The sequence below is a fragment of the Pogoniulus pusillus genome, chromosome 18 (genome assembly GCF_015220805.1).
Source record: "Pogoniulus pusillus isolate bPogPus1 chromosome 18, bPogPus1.pri, whole genome shotgun sequence".
NCBI lineage: Eukaryota > Metazoa > Chordata > Aves > Piciformes > Lybiidae > Pogoniulus > Pogoniulus pusillus.
This window is the reverse complement of record NC_087281.1, coordinates 8,254,270-8,277,922: the sequence shown is the minus strand read 5'-3', so window position 1 is coordinate 8,277,922 and position 23,653 is coordinate 8,254,270. Positions and strand designations below refer to the sequence as shown.

At 42.8% G+C, this 23,653-nt stretch overlaps 1 protein-coding gene across 1 annotated transcript in view; it reads left to right on the top strand.

Moving 5' to 3' along the window:
- Positions 1–2,255: 2,255 nt before the first annotated feature.
- Positions 2,256–23,653, top strand: part of LRFN2 (leucine rich repeat and fibronectin type III domain containing 2) — a 180,306-nt gene continuing 158,908 nt past the window's right edge. Inside the window, exons 1-2 of the mRNA XM_064158330.1 lie at positions 2,256–2,566; positions 3,242–3,368. The gene's annotated coding sequence lies outside the window, so the exon portion shown is untranslated. The remainder of the gene's footprint in view (positions 2,567–3,241; positions 3,369–23,653) is intronic.

The window sequence follows — 23,653 nt, the reverse complement described above, 5'->3', positions numbered from 1 at the left end:
CAAAACTGCCAACAGTATCCTGGCTTGTGTCCATCAGGATGAACAAAATAATCTTACACTTGTACTCAGCACTGGTGAGGCAGCTCCTCAAATGCAGTGTTCAGTATTGGGCTCCTTGCTACAAGGGCATTGTACTGCTGGAGTGTGTCCCAAGAAAAGCAATGAGACTAGTGAGGGGTCTGGGACACAAGTCCTGAAAGGAGTAGTTGAGGGAGCTGTGATTGTTCAGCCTGGGGAAGAGGAGGCTGAAAGCAGACCTCATTGTTCTCTGCAACTACCACAAAGGAGGTTGTAGTGATGTGGGGGCTGGCCTCTTCTTCCAAGCAACAAGTGGTAGGATGAGAGGAAATGGACTCAAATTGCACAAGAGGAGGTTTAGAATGGATATTAGGAAATATTTCTTTACCAATAGGTTCATCAGGCATTGGTCTAAACTGCTCAGGGAAATGATGGAGTCACCATCCCTGGAGGTATTTTAACAGATCTTTGCACGAGTGCTTAGGGACATGATCTAGCAGTTGTGCACAGGGAAGTAGTAGGTTATGGTTGGACTCTATGATCTTAAAGTCTTTTCCAACCAGATGTTTGTATGATTCTATGATCTATTTTAGTGCACAGTAAGGCTATAACTGTTGTAACACTTGGCTTCCCTCCCAATGAGAGCCCTTCAGCACTGTTCTACATAAAGCTGGGGAAAGCTGGATATGCTGAAAAATAGACAATTGATCTGTCCACAGTCCTGCCTGCTCTGTTTTACTTCAGTGGAATTGCCTTAAATGTGACATCTGCAGTTTTCACCTTGGGGATAGAGAGAGTTGCCTGGGAATGTAGCAGGCATAGATCAAAGGAGGATCTTTTTCACGAACCCCCTCACAAAAAGTATGCACTGCTCTATGCAGTCATTCTCAAAAAGATCATCAAAGTTTTCAGTTCAGTCTTGTTTCACTTTTCAGAGGCCAAATTTGATAGCTACATAGGAACTCAGTGACCTACTTCTCCCATCTTCACTGGATGGCTTCTTGGAATGCAGCTGTTGATTCCACCAGGAGTAAGGAGTAAATGAGGAGAGTAACTAGGCTAGGTTAGGCTGTATAAAAATATAGTTCTTACTACCTGGGCTGAAATACTATGTCTCTATCTGAACTCATGCCCTTTTTTCACACTGGGGTGTTTACAGCCCACCAGATGGTTTTACACTGGTGATCTAGGGTGTCTAAAAGGAAGAATATTTTACACCAAGTACAAAGGACCTCAGAATCGGATTTTACATGTTTCACCTGGATATGCAGAGGCAGTCTGTTCCCCTGCCCATGTTTCAATGCTTTGGCTCACCTTTAAAGAACAGGGATTAGGGAGAAGCTTTGCTCATGAACAGGTTAGCCCTGGCTGTCTAGCCCAAGCTGCACAAGTTCATTCAGATTCCGTGGAGGTGTGCAGTGCTGACCGTTCTCCAGAGGCAGGATACTGGGATGGATGGACCATAGCTATCAGCCAGTGCCACAGTTTTCAGGTAAATTCCTACTGCAAAATCATACTTCTTTTTTGGCTTTGATTCCTTCCATAGCCATTATAAATAGTTCTGTCTGTTTGTGTGTTGGTACTGCTGTGCAGTAGTTTGAATGAGTTGTCTTCTTGCCTACTCTTGTTTAACCAGCATAGCCCATGCTCTGCCTAGGAGCCTCTTCAATTGAGGGAGACAGAAGTAAATGTATGTCTCTGTGTTTGGAGGACCTTAGAGAGGAACCTGCCAGTAAATAGGAAACATTACTCAATTCTCCTGAATCCTTTTAGCTGATTTTATTTTAAGATATCTTAAGGGTTATTTAGACCTTCCAATACTGTTCAGTATAAAGGGAGAGATGCTTCTTACCACCAGAATCAGAACTACACAATATTTAACGTGTAAATCCTTTGTAAATACTCTTCTCTTGAATATTTAAGATACTAAAATATGGAAAACAAAATCTCTGGTAGTATTGAATAGTATGAACGGGGATGGAAATGTTATTGTCTTTATCTCTCCCTATATAGATACACATGCATATGACTTCCACTACAACACTTCAGGCACTGGCACCACCTGAGATCTCTTTGCAGCTGCAGCTTGTGCATTTTGCAGCAAATTTTCTCCCCCTTTCCTTTCTCCCTCATCTTTCCCCGCCCCCAGAGAAGTGATACGCTTCCCACTGACAAATGTTGAGTGTAGCTCCTGAGGATTTAGCATGTCAGGCTGTGTCTACACAGCTTAGGTTTCTATTATTATGCAATGGCTTAGAAGGCAGTGCTTTGCCACTTAATTACAGAGCCAATCTATATTAGGACCCTGAGTCTGGATGCCTCTTGCTGTACCAACTACTAGCCTCTCATCCACAGGAGCCTCCTCCCTGACACTTACACTTGTTTAAGGGCTTCTCTTCATACCTTCCTTTCCTCTGATTTCTGATTTTTTTTTTCCTTTTCCTATGCTACTTTTTTTTTTCTCTCCAGAAGTGAGGGGTCTGAGCCGTGCCTGCACAGATTTCTATGCAGCAGAGAGCACTTGCTGCGTGTTGCATCGTCAGAGGAGGTAAGAAGAAATTCCTGAGGCTGCCTGCTACTTCTCTCGGGTTTGTTGGTGTGGGTTGGTTTTTTTTTTGAGGTTTGGTGTTTTTTGTTGTTTTTTTCCTTTTCGGTGTGTGCACATCGCTTGTCTTACAAGCCGTGCAGGCTCTGCCATCTAGAGCACTTTGTGAGATCACTCCAGTTTGCAGTTTTTCCATCTCTGTGTGAGCGTGTGTGTGCGTGCGTGTGTGTGTGTGTGTATCTCCCTCTCTCTCTTCTCCCCCCGGCACCGCACAACTCGACCCTCCTTCCCAGCACACACACACACACACACACACACACAGAAGCTGGGCTTGCTAGTATGAACTTGAAGACTTGCAGTACCAAAATATGTGTGTTACCTTGGGATGCATTAGGATCCGACAGCTTGAAATGCCTGCAGGCTGCTTAGTCCTCCAAGAGCAACGTTTTTAAACCACACAAGAACAGAACAAGTTATTCACTTCTTTCTTTCTCTTTTTTTTTTTCCTAGCTTCCTTCCTTTCTCCTTAATTTTTTTCTTCCTTTTTTTTTTTTTTTTTTTTTTTCTTGCTTTGGATATTACTGGAAAAGGAGTCTCAGGGATTCCCACACTTGGACTTGACTGAACCAGGCATCTGCATCTGACAAACATTCTAGTCTGCATTTTGGTTTGTTATAGATCAACCAGGATATTTCTTCCGATTATACCTTCATTTGCAAAGAAAGGATGCACGGCATAGGAAGAAGGTCCAAATGTCTGTCTGAGACTGTTTTACCAAGTCTGGGATAAATGTGACTTTCCAAAGGTAAGTGCAAGTGTGGATTGGGGGTTTTTTATTGCTGTTTTTTGGCTTCTTTTTTTTTGATATATATATATATATATATATACACACATATAAACTATATAGCTATAATATAAAGTATATAGACACATCTGCATGAAACGTTTATACATAGTTATCTCTGATGGCAAAATAATTCTGTTGTCATGCCTTTTGAAAGCATTAGAAATGTATAACTTTATCTCCCTTTTCCTGCCAGTTTAGATGTGATTGTTCATGTTCAAATTCACCTCAGCTTGATTTCTGCTTCTTGGCATGAAAAGGTTGTCCAAGAATCATTGTTTGATTTCATTTTAAGGTGTCAATAGGGGTTTTTTTTAATGGTATTATTGAAATGTGATGAAAAGGGATTTGGCAAAAAGATAACAATTTGGGGTTTAATGCAGGAAAAGCCAAGCAATAGAGTAAAGCTGTGAAAGTGATTTCAGCTTTCTGGGGGTATTAGAAAATCTCACAAAGCTATGGAAGAAGTTTTCTGGACAGATCAACTCTGTTGTAGATAAAACCACACAGTAAAAGAGTGAGGACCTTGAAAAATGTCAGGTGAAGAAATGGAAGGCAAATAAACAGGGAAGGGAGTGAGGGGTGTGGACCAGGAATGGGTATCCACTTTGCTGTCACAGAGACTGGTGTTCTTGGTAAAGTGATGCCACTAATGATGGGCATGCAGAACTGGCAAGGGATGGGGCACTTAAGCAGGTATATGCTATGTCATGCCTGCCTGATGTCATCAGACATATATGCTCTTTGCAATAAGTGTGTTGAGAATGTGTGTGGGGGGGAAGCATCTAAATGGCAGTGCAGGATGAAGTGTTACAAAATGGAAAGTGGGACTCTCCCTTTCTTGCATGGACATGTTTTGCACCACAAAACAAGTGGATGACTGCATAAAGCAAGACAGAAACGAGACGAGAGAGCAGGAGTCAGTGATGAAGTCAACAAGTCCCAGTATGACGGATTAGTAACCTGGGAATGCAAAGTGGTCAGTTGTGGAAATATATACAAGGAGGAGGGTGGCTCCTTACCTAAAGGAGATAAATAGCATTGATTTTTTTCCCCCCAAGGCTAATATTTTTTTTGGGGGGGGGAGGGGGGACAGTGCCATGGTAGTGTTAATAAGACTGGAATTTGTTTTACCTACTCCATCTTTGGGATGAATAGGATAGAATACTTATCTGACAAGAAAAGACAGGCTTTGAAAGGCAAACGGCAAGCACCACTTAATTTATAAAGTTGTGGTTAATTAAATTGACACTTCTTTATTATGTGGTGCTCAGGAGGACTAAGTCCAGCACACACCACACGATTGTCACTGGCATTTTCTCTCTCTTGTGGAAGAGGAAACATTCTTGTGCAGGTTATCAGTTTTCTATTGGACTTCACTGTGCACAGAGGATGTACTAAAGCAAGCCTGAAATGGTGATGGTAAGTTAGGCAATTACTTCTGCTCTTGCTCTGTTTCAGGCTGGTTACAGTTTCATTGTTTACAAGCTGCCCTGTGCTGGTGGTTAGTTTGCATTGCCTACAGATCACCACTTGAGCACAACAGAGTGCTTTTTGTGTGTGTTCTGCTCATAGCTGCCTTATTGCAGCAGCACAAAGCAGAGCTTCAGACCTTCACTGAAACTACTCCTAATTTTCAGGGAGAGAGAGGGTGTAATAAAAGATGAATAAAGTGATAGGAGACAGGAAGAAAAATGTCACTATACTCAACCAAGGCTTTTTAACCTATGAATCTGTATTGCCTCTCGGATCAGAGACAGTGTCTGTCCTGCTCTCCCCAGCATAACTCTTGTTTTCTCTAGGATGATGCTGGACCCAGTGTGCCCCAGTATCTGGCTGTGTTAGGTGCTGGCAGGCAGGCTAGCAGGCAGCCCTAGGTGCACCATGCAGGGTAAAAAATGCAATCCATCCTCAGATCAACAGCTGCTGCTGCCTTCTCTCTCCATGCCTCGCAGCACTAGCATTTCTTGTTTAAAATTGTGTTTGTAACATAACTCTTCCTTTTTTCCCAGTGGCAAGCACAAATTAAACATACAGCCTTGCCCCACAGCCTCTGTGCTGCCTGCTGCTCAGGTGGACCAGAGCTGATTGCTTCCTTGGCAACCCTGTCAAAGTGGTCCCTCTTTTTGCAGAAGACCCTGGCCACTGGCTGAACCTTGCAATGCAGTGTTGCTAGACCCAGCTGAACTTCTTTATTTTTTTGTCTTTTTGGAAAAGAAAAAAAGAAAATAATAATAATAAAAAAGAATTTAAAAAAAAAAGGAAAAAAAAAAGAATAAAAAGGGAAAAAATAATAAAAAGAAAAAAAGAATAAAAAGGGGAAAAAAGAATAAAAAGAGGGGAAAAGAATAAAAGGAAAAAGTAATAAAAAGGAAAAAAAGAAAAGGAAGCTGGTTCAAGAGTATCAAGCTTTAACTTTTAGTAGCCAGGAATATACTTCAGGTGGCTTAGAATGAATCTAACACCCTGGTGAGAGGGAGGCTGCAGGCTGATACCCTCAAGACTAAATTTGCTATCCACCTACAGAAATGAAAGGGAAGAGGTTATGGCAGTGTCTGTTCACTCCCAAACCCCTTTTTTTGTATTACCAATTCATTTCAGCCTTGACTTACACAGATTAAAAAGTTCTTTGGTCCAAATTTGTAACTCAGTCTTCTTTCTGGCCTGGGTGTTCATGTTCAGCCTTACTTACTTTTGGTTTGTTGCAGTGTGCTGTTGTGTGTTTGTTTCATGGAGAGAGCACCTGCCCTTGGCATGCTGGACTGAAAAGAAATAACACTGTTAATGAAAGGTAGAAGACAGTCCTGATGACTGTAGAACTCATTGCCCAACACCAAATGGGCCATTGCAGTATCCCTTATGTTTCCTTTTTGCCCTATCCATGTAGGCTTTGTTTATTGTGACTAAGGGTCTTGCCAAGGTGTCAAATTTACTCTGTCAGTGTTCAGAGGCTGTATCTCCTCGCAGGGCACTAAGCAGCTCCTAGTCATCAACTGAAACTCATAACAAAAGGCAAGGTTTCCTCTGAGCATGCCAGAAAGATAACAAACCTCCAGAATTCACCCAGTGTGATGCAACACCCCAGTGAAGGGCTAGCTGTCACTCACTACCCAGCCCAGTGTAGGCTGGATGGTAGGAGGAATTTCTTGCCAGAGAGTGATTGGCATTGGAATGGGCTGCCCAGGGAGGTGGTGGAGTCACTGTCCCTGGAGGTGTTCAAGCAAAGCCTGGCTGAGGCACTTAGTGCCATGGTCTGGTTGAGTGGCTAGGGCTGGGTGCTAGGTTGGACTGGATGATCTTGGAGGTCTCTTTCAATCTGGTTTGATTCTATGATTGTAAAGATGCATGGGAAGTTTCTAAGCAATACTTCTGCCTCTAGGAACTGAACTTACTGTCTACATGAGTGGCTGCCAAACCTTGGCATCAAATTAACAGATGTAAACAAGCTGTTAAAAGGCCCAGAGTGATGCTACATGGAAACTGGGAAAAGGACATATAATATAGAAATATTTCTACTTCAGGAGAGGCTGAGGGAGCTGGGGCTTTTTAGTCTGGAGAAGAGAAGTCTTAGAGGGGATTTGATAAATGTTTATAAGTATCTGAAGGCTGCCAGGAGTGGGGGAACAGGCTCTGCTCACTGCTCCCTGGGATAGGACAAGGAGAAATGGGTATAGGTTGCAGCAAAAAAGGTTCCACCTCAACACAAGGGGAAACTTCTTTGCTGCAAGGGTCAGAGAGGACTGGCACAGTCTCCCCAGGGAGGTGGTGGAATCTCCTTCTCTGTACCCTTTCAAGACCTGTCTGGATGTGTTCCTCTGTGATCTGTGTTAGTATTGTTCTGCTCTGGCAGGGGGGTTGGACTCGATGATCTCTTTGGGTCCCTTCCAACCCCTAACATCCTATGATCCTATTCCCTTGTGGCAGCAGTAGTCTTCATACTTCAGAATGTTTTCATGACAGTGTTTCCAGTTTTTCTCTCTTCCTGTCATTTGCTCTATCCTGCTTATGATCCAGGTCTCTGATGACACCCTTGTCTTCACAAAAAAACATTTGTGACAAACACAAGACATCACTGTTAGCACAGAAAACGAGCAGCAGCAGGGAAAGTCAGTAAAGATCTTTCAGTAGAAAGAAATCTGCTTTGAAAACATGGGAGAAAAGGAAGAGTTGTGCTGTTAGGGTCTGGTCCTGTGCAGAATCTCTACTGTCCTGTATACGAGACAGATTTGAGTGTGGGTTTTTTTTTTTCAGTGATAAATGTTCTTGTAAGTTTTCAGGAAAATATAGATTGAGCAGAACAAAATATGACTGGGAAGTGGTTGCTTTGATGAGTTTCCTCAATGAAAAACCTGTAGGGAGAAAATTGCACCCCACCCTACTTATTCCTGGAAGATAAGGCTTTTTCTTTCCAGTTTGTGCATTTCATATGAAAACTGGGGAAAAAAAATCTCACCACCCATGAAACTTCATTAGAAAAGAGGCCATGCTCAAATCACATGACAAGCACAGCTCTCAGTCAAACTGCAACTTAACACTTCTAGCTCATTAGAAGGCTTGGGCCAAGGAAATTGTAAGCACCTTCATCTCACTTCCCAGTATTGGAAAACTACCCTCTGCCAACCTGCATATGAAAGTCAATTTTATTTGGCCAAGTGGGATTATTCCAGAAGCATCTTGCCAATGAGTGCTGTCATATATCAAGGCCTTTGAGTGTCTGCTCTTGAAATTGTTCTTCCAGCTGTGATAAACTGAGAGGATATGCCAGCTAAAGAGGAGCAGACATGAGAGAATGGCTGCAGCCATAGTATGAGCATTTAGGAGGCTTCTGTTAATCGCTCCTCAGGAAGGAGCTGGTCTCTAATCCTCTGGCAGATCTGCTTTCACTGTGGTGTTATGGACAGAGGTGAGACAAGGAGAGGGCCCTGGAATAGCAGTAAATCCAGGGTGCTAGAACCTGGTTGGTCAGCAAGTGACAGGTAGCACCGGTGCATCCCAGTGCACACCGATGTAGATTCTGTGCAGAACACAAAGCTGGATTAAGGATAAAATCAACAAAGTACATGACAGCTGGAAGCTTGTCTATTTAGAGTTAGTGTTGCACTGAAAATCCCAGGAAAACACATGTGGCATGCAGGGAAGCAGAAAATTATCAGGGTGACTCTCTGAAGCCAAAGGAGGTGGGTCAGGACTGAGCAGAAGTCTTTATGTGTAGGACTGAGACAAATTACTGCAAGTGTCTATTTAAGACAACAGAGTTTGAGTTATCTTAGTTGGGAAAAAGCACAGACTTTGAAGGACTTTGATATGATCAAGCCACATGGACCATGGGGATCAGACTTGTCTCCTGTGGGGAAAACATACACACCAGTTGAGGAGGTCAGGAAATTTTCCTCTTCTCCTTTAGAACTGAAGTTTGCTGTGGCAGGCAAGGAACAAGGGAGCTCAAAATGGCACCAGATGCAAAGAGTCCATAGCTGTATCTTCCCATGCCCAAGCTCCTCAGAAAAGCTTCAGTCAGAATGTGTCAGTCAGAATGAGCAATTCTTTGTTAGAGGCTAAAGAAAAAAATTAATAACAGGAAAGAAAAAGAGGATGTCTTGAACATGCTGCATCCTCTGTTGCAGCAGCAGGATGGGTGGGTTGTGCTATCAGTGAAAGGGCAGCATCTGTATGTGTGCTGGAAAAGGAAAACTGTGCACTAGAATTTATATCAGATCCCCCTGTTAGTAGCCTTAAAAAACATTCCCTGTCTTTTCAGTACAGAGTGAAAACAAAGAGCAGCCAAATGGCAAAAGGAAAAGTTGAGAAGAGAAAAAAAATGCCTGTCATCACTCATGCAGCAGTCCCTGTCTGGTTTGAAAGCAGACGACAACAAATGTCTGTCTCCTCAGAGATAAAAATCAAAACCTTCCCCATCATTTCAGCAGCCATTTGATCTCCTTCCCTTTGTGAATATTTCTGTGACTAGATAAATACATGTAATACTCAGAAAGCTCTCTATGGTTTGTATGTGAGACAAGTGTACTAAAGTAAAAAAGAAAGCAGGCCAAACTGCACTGATGGAACATAAATTATCTGGACCAAGAGCATTATGTTGGTTTCCTAAGCTGGTGGTTAGTTGGCATTTTGTATGAGTTATCTCCAGTGTAAGTGAATGTTATCACTACTGCTGGCAGGTATTTACTGTGCATTGGTTTTTAAATAAGGGAACAACATCGATTCCCTGCTCTCCAAATTACTGGCTGCATTTTCTAGCTGTAGTTAGCTCAGAAAACTTCTAGGGAAATGTTCAGAAGAAAAATGTGTTAGGTCCCAGAAACTCTCATGCAGGAGAGGATCAATGCTTTATTTTCTTTCTTTCTTTCTTTCTTTCTTTCTTTCTTTCTTTCTTTCTTTCTTTCTTTCTTTCTTTCTTTCTTTCTTTCTTTCTTTCTTTCTTTCTTTCTTTCTTTCTTTCTTTCTTTCTTTCTTTCTTTCTTTCTTTCTTCTTTCTTCCTTTCTTCCTTTCTTCCTTTCTTCCTTTCTTCCTTTCTTCCTTTCTTCCTTTCTTCCTTTCTTCCTTTCTTCCTTTCTTCCTTTCTTCCTTTCTTCCTTTCTTCCTTTCTTCCTTTCTTCCTTTCTTCCTTTCTTCCTTTCTTCCTTTCTTCCTTTCTTCCTTTCTTCCTTTCTTCCTTTCTTCCTTTCTTCCTTTCTTCCTTTCTTTCTTTCTTTCTTTCTTTCTTTCTTTCTTTCTTTCTTTCTTTCTTTCTTTCTTTCTTTCTTTCTTTCTTTCTTTCTTTCTTTCTTTCTTTCTTTCTTTCTTTCTTTCTTCCTTTCTTCCTTTCTTCCTTTCTTCCTTTCTTCCTTTCTTCCTTTCTTCCTTTCTTCCTTTCTCCCTTTCTCCCTTTCTCCCTTTCTCCCTTTCTCCCTTTCTCCCTTTCTCTCTTTCTCTCTTTCTCTCTTTCTCTCTTTCTCTCTTTCTCTCTTTCTCTCTTTCTCTCTCTTTCTCTCTCTCTCTCTTTCTCTCTCTCTCTTTCTCTCTCTCTCTCTTTCTCTCTCTCTCTCTTTCTCTCTCTCTCTCTTTCTCCCTTTCTCCCTTCCTCCCTTTCTCCCTTCCTCCCTTTCTCCCTTCCTCCCTTCCTCCCTTCCTTTGTCTGTTTTTGGTTGGTTGGGGTTTAGTTTAGTTTAGTTCTGGTTTAATGATGGCTATAATCAAAATAACCTCTAGTTATACCTGAAAAACATCAATTTAATTGACACACATCACTGTGAGTTATATATTGCCAACTGCCATTTCACACAACCAAGGTATCATGCCAAGCCATGAATGCTTTGGATGACATCCACTTTACAAGGACACTGTGACCTTTCTTTATCGCCACAGCTGATGTTCACATCTCCCTAGATGCACTTTGACAGTGACATCTTCTTGAGATGAGGGGAAGGTTGTTGAAAGGCTTTATTGCCACGGGCCAAATGCCATGGGTATTAGAATAAGAGATGGGGCAAGCTTAACATAAGCAAGTTCCAGTTTATTGTACCTCAAGCATGGGTTTATATACTTTCCATCAGAAGGCCAGATAAGAAGCCTTACAAATGATGTTAGACTCTAATTGGTTACATATGTTTGTGTTAGAACTACACTAGGATTACACACTAATTGCTAGGATACATTAATTAGGTATTACTTATCTTCTAGCAAGACACACAATAACTTTTCTTAACAAAGCTATATTAATCATAGAATAGTAGAACCAACCAGGTTGGAAGAGACCTCCAAGATCATCCAGTCCAACCTAGCACCCAGCCCTAGCCAGTTAACTAGACCATGGCACTAAGTGCCTGGCCTTGAACACTTCCAGGGAGGGAGCATCCTCAACCTCCCTGGGCAACCTGTTCCAATGTTTCACCACCCTCACTGTAAAGAACTTATTCCTAATAATAGGCCAAGATCTGGGTCTTCTGTGCTGGGTGACAAATGGCTCTGCTTCATGCCCATCTTAGTGTTTTGTTTTCCCATTTGACAAAACGTTCACCTGCTTAATTCTGTGACCAATGCAGCAAAAGTCTGTAGTGGCCCTGTGGGTCTGTGGCTCGGGAAACTTCCCTACACTTGGGATTGTGCCAAGAAAAGAAAGAAATCTATCCTTCTGCAGGGAGGCTGAGATAGGACTTTGCATTTGTGGCTTCTACCCTACATGTGCCTTACCACAGAATGGAAAAAATCAAATTTATGCTATATCTTATCTCAACTACAGGATTTACATTTAAAAATAAAAGATGCCTTCGGGCCAAGGAACAGCTGCTACAGTTCTTTGCAGCATGGCTCATTGATTTTGTCTTCTCATTTGACACGTTCTGCTACTCCCATGTTGCAATACTTATTGTGAAATCATAGACAGTTCACATAGTGACCTAACAGAAACTGAGACTTAGTTGGAGTAGATTTTAAACACGCAGGCCATCATATATCACAGTATCACAGTATCACAGTATCATCAGGGCTGGAAGAGACCTCACAGATCATCAAGTTCAACCCTTTACCACAGAGCTCAAGGCTAGACCATGGCACCAAGTGCCACGTCCAATCCTGCCTTGAACAGCCCCAGGGATGGCGACTCCAGCACCTCCCTGGGCAGCCCATTCCAGTGTCCAATGACTCTCTCAGTGAAGAACATAAATATGGACCCTTACACCACCAAATCACTACACAATGGGGAAAGACTTGAGAATGAAGCCTTTTTTAGGCTGTACTATCTCAAGAAGGGCAGGGAACTGCTTGAAAGCGTCCAGCACAGAGCCACAAAAATGATTAAGGAAATGGAACATCTGCCTTATGAGGAGAGACTGAGGGAGCTGGGGCTCTTTAGTTTGGGTGTATTAGAAGGAGTGTGGTTAGTAGGTCGAGAAACATTCTCCTATCCCTCTACTGTGCCCTGGTGAGGCCACATCTGGAGTATTGCATCCCATTCTGGGCCCCCCAGTTCAAGAAGGATGGGGAGCTGCTTGAGAGAGTCCAGTGCAGAGCCACAAAGATGATTAAGGGAATGGAACACCTTCCTTATGAGGAGAGCCTGAGGGAGCTGGGGCTGTGCTGCTTGGAGAGGAGGAGACCAAGGGATGACCTGATTAATGTTTATAAGTATGCAAGGGGTGAGTGCCAGGAAGATGGAGCCAGATTCTTCTCAGTGATGCCCAGCGACAGGACAAGGAAGTTGAGGCATAGGAGGTTCCATGTGAACCTCAGGGAGATTTTTTTTCCTTGTGAGGGTGACAGAGCACTGGAACAGGCTGCCCAGGGAGGTTGTGGAGTCTCCCTCTCTGAAGATATTCAAGAACTGTCTGGATGTGATCCAGGGTGATCTGCTGTAGGTGATCCTCCTGTGGCAGAGGGAGCTGAACTAGATGATCTTTTGAGGTCTCTTCCAGCCCCTGACATTGTATGATTCTGTGATACATTTTATATGTATCTTGGGGTCATTTTATTGTTAGGATATTTTTTGAACTTTTGCTGGTCTTTTTTTCCTGTCATCTTACTAGGAAAAAGATAAGAAAGAACCATGTGTCTTTTCAAAACACTTCTTTATTGATATCTTGCAACAGAGTAACAGATGTCACTGTATGCTTGCAGGGCATCAGGTAGTAAAATCATATTGATCACAGATAAGGACAGGTAGAGCTCATGAATAGAGATTTGGGATTTATAGGCAAAAGACAATTCCTTGTAACGAAGCTGGTGAGGGGCCTGGAACACAAACCCTATGAGGAGAGGCTGAGGGAGCTGGGGGTGTGCAGCCTGCAGAAGAAGAGGCTCAGGGGGAACCTCATTGCTGTCTACAACTACCTGAAGGGAGGTTGTAGCCAGGTGGGGGTTGGTCTCTTCTGCCAGGCAACCAGCAAGAGAACAAGGGGACACAGTCTCAAGTTGTGCCAGGGGAAGTCTAGGCTGGATGTTAGGAGGAAGTTGTTGGCAGAGAGAGTGATTGGCATTGGAATGGGCTGCCCAGGGAGGTGGTGGAGTCACTGTCCTTGGAGGTGTTCAAGAAAAGCCTGGATGAGGCACTTAGTGCCATGGTCTAGTTGAGTGGCTAGGGCTGGGTGCTAGGTTGGACTGGATGATCTTGGAGGTCTCTTCCAACCTGCTTGATTCTACAATTCTATAATAATTTGGTGGATGAAAGCTTAGTGGTACTAAATTATGTTGGTCACTTGGATTCCCATTACTTTTTCTGACTCTCAAGCAGTGTGATATTTGAATGCCCATGCTTCCAAGAGTTTAGTCATTCAGAGAAGCAGCAAATTTCATGTCACATTAGGGTGACCAACAATCTGAACAGTACATGAACAATGATGAAGCAGATCATGGACATGAGAAGCAGGCAAATCACACATGGCTGGAACATGAGGCATTTGTTAGTCAAATATATATGAAGCAGTCGAGATGAGATAAAAAAATGAAGTGAGGATTAATTTTTTTTCAATAAATACTTTTAGCTACCATTAAAAAAATAACCAGAATAAAATGGAGACTGTATTGCAGTGAGTGCATTTTAATAGTGATGTTCTGGCATTTCACAATGGAGAGGAATGGCACTAGCAGCCCCTGTGGCATTGTGTATAGGTCTAGATACTCAAAATCAGAAAACAAAACAAACAAACAAGCAAAAACCAAACCCAAAACAAGCCAAAGAAAGAACAAAACAACAGCAAACCCCACAAAAGTCAGGAAGGAAGCATAGGCTTGTAATTAAGGCTTTGGTCTTAAATTCAAAGGAACCTTACAGAAAACCTTGCCAAAAAACACACACTCAGTTGCAAAGAAAAGGGAAGTGCAGCTTTCATAATTACAATTTGCTTAACTTTGGAAATGTTTCCCCATTTCATATATTATACTTGGAGTGTTTGTGAAATGGAAATGGTGATTTGAGGTTAAATGCTCTGATAATTCACGATTATGTTTCCCTTTCAGAATCAATGAATACTTTTGGAAAGGTTAAATGAGTCCAACTTAAAGTATCTTCCTCCTGTTTGAAGAAAACATTTCTGATCAGCTCAGAAAATGGTTTTAATTCCTTTCTATCCATTTTAATTCCTTTTTCTCAAGTCATTATACATATATGTTTGTGCAATGTGCTGCTTATGTGCATGCATATGGTTGCATCTATTCTTGGCCACAGGCATAGACTTTGCTTTTCAGCTCTGCTTCTGTAATAGAAGATAACACTAACATATGTCAGACACCTGTATTGATATTTATGAAATGCTTTTAAATGAGTAGAGGTGAGGGAACCAGATGAAGTTCAACAAGGACAAGTGCAGAGTCCTGCATCTGGGGAGGAATAACAAACTGCACCAGTACAGGCTGGGAGGTGATCTGCTGGAGAGCAGCCCTGTGGAGAGGGACCTGGGAGTGCTGCTGGATAACAAGTTGCCCATGGCACAGCAATGTGCCCTTGTGGCCAAAAAGGCCAATGGGATCCTGGGGTGTATTAGGAGGAGTGTGTCCAGCAGATCAAGGGAGGTTCTCCTCCCCCTCTACTCTGCCCTGGGGAGACCTCATCTTGAATACTGTGTTCAGTTTTGGGCTCCCCAGTTGAAGAGGGACAGGGATCTGATGGAGAGGGTCCAACAGAGGGCTACGAGGATGATTAGGGACAGGAGGGCATGGCTTATGAGGAGAGGCTGAAGGAGCTGGGGCTTTTTAGTCTGGAGAAGAGAAGACCTAGAGGGGATTTGATAAATAAGTATCTGAAGGCTGCCAGGAGCAGGGGGACAGGCTCTGCTCACTGCTCCCTGGGATAGGACAAGGAGCAACAGGTGTAAGTTGCAGAAAAAGAGATTCTGCCTCAACACAAGGGGGAACTTCTTTACTGTAAGGGTCCCAGAGCACTGGCACAGGCTCCCCAGGGAGGTCGTGGAGTCTCCATCTCTGGACCCTTTCAAGGTCTATCTGAGTGTGTTCCTCTGTGATCTGTGTTAGATAGGATTGTCCTGCTGCGGCAGGGGGGCTGGACTCGATGATCTCTTTGGGTCACTTCCAACCCCTAACATCCTATGATGCTATGAAACACTCAGAGGAGTAACTCTATGTTGGCAAAAAGAAGGACATAATTTAACAGGAGCTGGGGAAGAATTTCCAAACACCTATTCTCATCAGAGATAAGATTTTGTCCAAATTGCTTTACTGGGTATGTTGGAGTGGGGGGCAGTGGTGGAAGGTTATTCAGAAATGTTGTTTTTCCTTTTCCTTTTTAGATTAATACTATCGACTGGAATGTTTATGGGCTTTCTTTTTAAGCAATACCGAGCTCATTATCACATTAAAAGCTGTGATGTGGCATGTGAAAGCTTTTGAATTCTCTAAAAAATAGACAAGCTCCAAATTATTAGTCACTCTCATATCTCAGCCTCTGATAAAATCAGGCTTTAATAATGTTTATGGCATTGCTAGCTGTGCAGAGATGGTACCATTTCTCTTCCTAGAATTTTTCTTTTTCTTTCTTTCTTTCTTTCTTTCTTTCTTTCTTTCTTTCTTTCTTTCTTTCTTTCTTTCTTTCTTTCTTTCTTTCTTTCTTTCTTTCTTTCTTTCTTTCTTTCTTTCTTTCTTTCTTTCTTTCTCTCTCTTTCTTTCTTTCTTTCTTTCTTTCTTTCTTTCTTTCTTTCTTTCTTTCTTTCTTTCTTTCTTTCTTTCTTTCTTTCTTTCTTTCTTTCTTTCTTTCTTTCTTTCTTTCTTTCTTTCTTTCTTTCCCCTTTCCTTCCTTTTCCTTTTCCTTTTCCTTTTCCTTTTCCTTTTCCTTTTCCTTTTCCTTTTCCTTTTCCTTTTCCTTTTCCTTTTCCTTTTCCTTTTCCTTTTCCTTTTCCTTTTCCTTTTCCTTTCCTTTCCTTTTCAGATGATTCAATGTGAATTATGCCAGAGAGCTTTATTGATCATTTCGGCTCTCAATGTATCCCTCAGGGCACAAGGCACACACCCACACATTTGCATATTTAGTCAAGGACAACCCACTCCATCTGAATAAACCACACCTTGTTTTTCTCATTAATGAGGTGTCCATTATCTATCCCTTCTGAGAGAAGGTAGCCAGCAGCTGGTGGCAACCAAGGTCATCATCCACCTGTTATCATCCTTCTTCACTCCATTCCCACATCCTTCTTCACTTTGTGTTCCCACATGCTGACACTAGACTAACAAGTCCATATCCTTTTAGTACATCTTCCACTCAGGACTCTGAGCAAATAGGAATAAATTGATCCTTGGAGCTTCCAATGTAAATTGGGTTATAGGTACTGTTCTGTAAGTGAGAAAAACAAGGCACAGACTTTGGCTCAAACTACTTGTGGTCACACGCAGAGTCTGCAGGACAGCTGTTGCTCAGGTTGCCCGTTGCAATAGGTGTCATTGTGATGAAGCTAAGGCAATGATGAGATCATGTGTCGTGGTTTTTAAAGATAGCCAACAGAAATTAAGCTCTCAAATGAAATTGGAGAAAAAATACAGGATTACAAACTGAAAGCCCTATCCCCACTCCCCTCACCATGCAGTAAGCAGCAGCACGTTATCTTGTTTTTCTTGATGCAAGGCTACAGCAGATACGAAAAGCAACAATAAATCTTCAAAGACAACCACAGTGATTAGCAAACATAATCCATGAGAGATGTAAGCACAGCAGTAGTTATTAAATATAGATGGTTTGCTCACTGTGTCATCAATAAACTTGTGATTTGTGCATTTCTGAAATGGTTTGGGTGATGATTCATTCATCATTTCATTTACTTTTCTGTGTAATCATATAGAAGGAAGAGATTTTGGCTGATGCCACAAAGATCTCTTTATTTGCTGAGATGTCTTCCTGTACTCCCTAGCTCAAGAAATAGAAGTTTAGGGCTCTAATTCCTGTGAAACTACTGGACATCCCTGCAAAGTGATGTGTGAGCTTTTCTAGTGGTACAAAGCAGTACTATTTACTTTGTAGGTGCAGTAGATGTTTATACAGTGACAGTCCACTCACCAAAAGACTTGCAAAGACAGTAGCTTCAGCTAACAGTGCTAGCTAGACTACGAGCAGCTAAGAGGCCAGCAGAGAGAGTTCCCTGGGGAATTATCACTGTAGTCTTGCATTGCTTTAAAGTATTTTTTGGTAACGAGATACTGGTCTGGAGGTGCCATAGGCATAACACAATTCAGGTCTGTTCAGACTAATTTGACTTGGGGAGACTTTTTCCTACAGTCCTCATAGCACAGCCTGACCTGGTGTTTGACTGAGCCCACAGCTGCATTTCAGCAGGGTGAAAAGTGGTACTAATTACTCAGTGCTTACAAGTATGGGTGGGAAAAAAAAAGGGATCTTCTAACAGGATATTGAGACAGATCTTCACTGATGAACTTACTAAGTTATGAGCTCCCCAAGTTCTGAAATGTTGATGTAATCATAGTCCCTGGCTCAGGTAGTTCAGGTAGCTTTTATAGTGTTTTATGCTTTGCTAGGTGAGAATTGTTCTGTCTGCATCTTGTGCTTCCTGGCAGCTGTTCTAGCTGGCTGTGTCAAAGTCATGTTGTATTCTAGGTCTCTTTCAGCTGAAGAATGGAGAAAGAGCATTTTGCTTTCTAGAGAGAGACTGTTGATCTGGAAGTATAGTAGTGATAACTTCTGAATGTATAGGAGGCTTCCTGGAAGACTATGGATTCTGACTGCACAGGAGTCTGAGCTCCTGCATATAGGACTCAGTCCCTGTAACAAGTTAAAAGCTATGCAGAGAGGGGAAAATCTTTCAGATAGACATTAGATTAACAGATATCATTTCTATAACCTGCACTGCTTAAATTTGGGATCTTTGATGTACATCTACCCTCTTACTGGCCTGAGTTTTACACAGCCTGTATAAATGACAAACACCTGCCCTGCCTCTCCAGGGAAGTTTCTGCTATTGCTAGCAAATGATCTTCCTATGGAGAGGCTTTTCACACAGAAGAGAATGCAGGAGAGGCTTCAAACCAAAAGGAAAAACAAAAGGATAGACTAAAGGACTGGCAGAGAGACGACTACTGTCAGACTCTGGAGTTCAGCTCTTTCTTGAGGCTGGTGTGGTCTGGTTTTGTTAAATCTCTTTATTTATGAGCTGTAAACAGACTTATGGTTGTATGTTTGTAAAATAAACCTATTAAATGAGACAGAAGTAGTGTGATAAAAACATGGCTTTATTTTTACTAATTTTGAGAAACAATTACACTGAGTCTTTAGCACATTCTTTCAGGTGTTGCTGAGCTGTTATGAAAACCTAAGGAAGTTCTGAGCTGTTTCATGAAATACCTGGGTTCCAGGAGGGGATGCTTTAGTCACACTTCTTCAGCCTCTTCTGTGTGTTTTGAATACAGGTTAAAGAAAGAGTTTAACTTGGAAGATGAATCTGCTTTTATAGACAATGACCATTTTTGCTTGACTTGAAATATAAACCACACTGAATGCACTGCATTTCTTCCTGGGATCGCCACATTTATTTTTAGTACATTTATCTCTTTTCCTTATTTTTTTTCCTAGAGTTTTGATTTTTTTTTTAAATTCACATTATATCATAGAATCAACCAGGTTGGAAGAGACCTCCAAGATCATCCAGTCCAACCTAGCACCCAGCCCTAGCCAATCAACTAGACCACGGCACTAAGTGCCTCAGCCAGGCTTTTCTTCAACACCTCCAGGGACGGTGACTCCACCACCTCCTTGGGCAGCCCATTCCAATGCCAATCACTCTCTCTGCCAACAACTTCCTCCTAACATCCAGCCTAGACTTCCCCTGGCACAACTTGACACTGTGTCGCCTTGTTCTATTGCTGGTTGTCTGGCAGAAGAGACCAACCCCCACCTGGCTACAACCTCCCTTCAGGTAGTTGTAGACAGCAATGAGGTCCCACCTGAGCCTCCTCTTCTCCAGGCTGCACACCCCCAGCTCCCTCAGCCTCTCCTCATAGGGTTTGTGTTCCAGGCCCCTCACCAGCTTTGTTGCCCTTCTCTGGACACATTCCAGCACCTCAACATCTCTCTTGAATTGAGGGGCCCAGAACTGGACACAGTATGGTGAGACAAAGTGAAACCTGCCCCCAGGTGAAAGTTGCACTGTTTTTTTTTCCTAATACAAGCATTTACACAAGAGCTAGCATGTTGTAGCAAACATGAAGGCTCAGTTTTGATTTTAGAAATTGTTCCACATAGTATTTAGATTTCCCCCCCCTCCCCTTTTATTTTTCTGATTAATTTTTCAAAACTTAGCTTTAGGCTGAATATAAATAAAAGTTTTCCTGACAGCAGGCTGTGGAATAGTCTCCTAAGGGAGCCCATAGAAACTTTGTCACTTGGGTTTTCAAAACCAACTTGAGTGGCTAAGGTGGGGAAGGGAACCAGCCCCAAATCCCAAACTTTTAAAACATATTGCATGAGGAAAAAATGTGTTGCTAGAGAGAGAATGGACTAGCTGGCTTGATAAGGCTGTTGCTAGAGAGAGAATGGACTAGCTGGCTTGATAAGGCTATCTTTTTGCTTCTAGTTTCTATAGATATTTGCATAGAAACATGGGCATTGCTAATTAGCTGCTCATCTGCTTCATGTGCTTATGGCTTACCAGCTACAGTCAGATCCCATCTGTCACTTGAGGACAATTAAGTGGGCTGAGAATTATCATTTCATGACTGCACCTGGCCACGAGGAGGTATTCCAGATGGACATCATAGGAAGAGGGAAACATCTAGAAGAGGAAGCAGGGAGGCTGTCTTCACAATAGGCAATTGCAAGATGTTGTAAATGCACTAATTTAAAGCTGAAAAAAATTGTTTTGGATTGGCACTGGTAGAAGTATATAAAACTCATGGATGTGCTCCCAGTATCAATACCTTATATTGATACTTAGCAGTTTTCCTCAGACTGCTGAGGTTTTTGCCTTCCATTTTGCATGAATTTTATAACTGACACTGGAGACAGGCAAAGGCATTTGGAAGTTTTAAGAGCTGTCTAAAAGCAGACAAACAGCATGAAGGATGTTAGAGAGGAGGTGTCCCTGCTCACTGCAGGGTGGTTGAATGAGATGGCATTTTAGGGTCCCTTCCAACCCAACACAATCTGTGACTGTGAATATGCATTCATATCATTAAGTGAAACCCAAAGCTAGCTGTTAGGTAATGGGTGGTGTCTTTTGTCTGTTTGGGGGACAGACAGGGTTGGGGTTTGCCCAACTTTTCCTTGGTAATGTCATGGCTCTGATTTTCTGCATTCTCATTTAGTCTTCTCTTACTGTCCATTGCCTGTACCTTACAATTCAAAGACACTTTGATTGGAGCCAGAAAACATGTGATGAATAATTAAATTTGTCCCTAAATACGATGTTTTCACAAAACTCTTCAAATGAAATCAGTGGCTTTTTAAAGGCCATTTCCCAAGCTGTATCCTCTGATACTGAGATAATGATATTGCCTCAATTATGTGCTGCAAGGGAAGATGAAGACATAAACTGTTATTTAGCTTCAGAATTACTGCTGTAATTTTAAATGTATGTGCCCTCAGTTTCTCTTTAAGCAAAATCATCCCACCCCATTTGTCAAGATAATGTTATCCGTGGTCAGGAAGAGCCTCTCCTTCCAACAATAGCTTCCATCAAACAGGTGATGTTAACAGCCTCCTTTCATAGACCTGAGTCCAGATAGTATAATTCATCTTAATTCCACTATTTTTTGTTTTTGGCTGTTACTTGCTGTATTTGTCCATTATGCATGACCAGGAGATGGAAATAAGAGGCATCAACCTTTGTCCTGATATTTTCCAGCAAAGACTCAATACAAACAGCTGCATAAATAGATAAATAGATCACCTGGACAGACGGGCAGAGTCCAATGGGATGGGGTTCAATAGTTCCAAGTGCAGGGTGCTGCACTTTGGCCACAACAACCCCATGGAGAGATACAGGCTGGGGTCGGAGTGGCTGGAGAGCAGCCAGACAGAGAGGGATCTGGGGGTGCTGATCGATACCCACCTGAACATGAGCCAGCAGTGTGCCCAGGTGGCCAAGAGAGCCAGTGGCATCCTGGCCTGCATCAGGAATGGTGTGGTCAGCAGGAGCAGGGAGGTCATTCTGCCCCTGTACTCTGCACTGGTTAGACCTCACCTTGAGTACTGTGTTCAGTTCTGGGCCCCCCAGTTTAGGAGGGACATTGAGATGCTTGAGCGTGTCCAGAGAAGGGCGACGAGGCTGGGGAGAGGCCTTGAGCACAGCCCTACGAGGAGAGGCTGAGGGAGCTGGGATTGGTTAGCCTGGAGAAGAGGAGGCTCAGGGGTGACCTTATTGCTGTCTGCAACTACCTGAGGGGAGGTTGTGGCCAGGAGGAGGTTGCTCTCTTCTCTCAGGTGGCCAGCACCAGAACAAGAGGACACAGCCTCAGGCTGTGCCAGGGGAGATTTAGGCTTGAGGTGAGGAGAAAGTTCTTCACTGAGAGAGTCATTGGACACTGGAATGGGCTGCCCGGGGAGGTGGTGGAGTCGCCATCCCTGGGGCACTTCAAGGCAGGATTGGACGTGGCACTTGGTGCCATGGTCTAGCCTTCAGCTCTGTGGTAAAGGGTTGGACTTGATGATCTGTGAGGTCTTTTCCAACCCTGATGATACTGTGATACTGTATGTGGAAGAGAGTGTCACTTTTTAGCGGGCCGAAACCAAAGTATTGCAACTTTTTCTGGAAGCAGATATCGCAGAGCCTGGCATGTCAACAAATTGCTGTGGACGCTGGCCTGTCTTCCTGCAGGGCTGCACTGCCTGTAGACCCTGCCTGGTACTAGTGGAGGATTGCCACTATGGCTTTGTAGTGTGCATGCCCTGCTTCACCTTTATGTGTGGGAGAACAGGCAAATGTCTGGCTTCTCTGTTCCTCCTTGCACAGTATAGGCTGAATGTTAGGAGGAAGTTCTTCACAGAGAGAGTGATTTGTCATTGGAATGAGCTGCCCAGGGAGGTGATGGAGTCACCATCCCTGGAGGTGTTCAAGGAAAGCTTGGATGAGGCACTTAGTGCCATGGTCTAGTTGAGTGGCTAGGGCTGGGTGCTAGGTTGGAATGGATGATCTTGGAGGTCTCTTCCAACCTGCTTAATTCTATGATTCTATGTTTCTGTTCTATGATTGTATGAAGAAAGGTTTCAAATAAATCCACCTCTCTTTTATAGATTGGGGTGGAGGGTGGGGCTGTAAGATTTTTGGGAAGAAACACTAGGAAATATCAAGTCTTGAAACCATAAATATTCAGAGATTACTCTGAATATCAAATAGCATAATCTACCTCCTGTAGAACTATTTATAGACACCCTTCTATCATTTCTGAATTATCAACTTTCTAAAAGAATATAAAGCATTCCCTAACCTCACAGTCCCAAAGTAAAATCAAGCTCCCTTTTGAATCTTGCAGCCAACACAGAAGTTGGAATTCCTGAGTCCATACTTCTGATGTATCCTCTGAAGTTGTGCTAAGGACCATTGTGTATTATTTTCTCTTTATGCATTTACAACTCAAGCAAGACAGTTTCTTAAAACAGTGTTATGCAGGATTTTGTGGACTTTCTTGTGGCTTGTTTTTTCTCTTTGGTGCCTGGTTTGATTTGTTTGGTTTGGGTTTGGTTTTTGTGGTTGGTTACTGTGGTTTAGGTGTTTGGGGTTTTTTTTTTGTTGTTGTTGTTAGTTTGTTTGGCAAGCTTCAATAAAGAACTTGTGAATTACATTTCTGTAAAAGATCAGCAGTCCAGTCAGGGTTCTGCACTTTGGCCACAACAACCCCAAGCAGCACTGCAGGATGGGGACAGAGTGACTGGAGAGAAGCCAGGAAGAAAGGGACCTGAGGGTACTGGCAGATAGTAGGCTGAAGATGAGGCAGCAGTGTGCTCAGGTAGCCAAGAGAGCCAATGGCATCCTGGCCTGCATCAGGAACAGTGTGGCCAGCAGGACAAGGGAGATTATTCTGCCCCTGTACTCAGCACTGGTCAGGCCACACCTTGAGTGCTGTGTCCAGTTCTGGGCTCCTCAATTCAAGAGAGATGTTGAGGTGCTGGAAGGTGTCCAGAGAAGAGTGACAAAGCTGATGAGAGGCCTGGAACAGAAACTCTATGAGGAGAGGCTGAGGCATTTGGGGTTGTTTAGCCTGGAGAAGAGGAGGCTCAGGGCTGACCTCGTTGCTGTGGTCTAGTTGATTGGACAGGGCTGGGTGATAGGTTGGACTGGGTGATCTTGGAGGTCTCTTTCAACCTGTT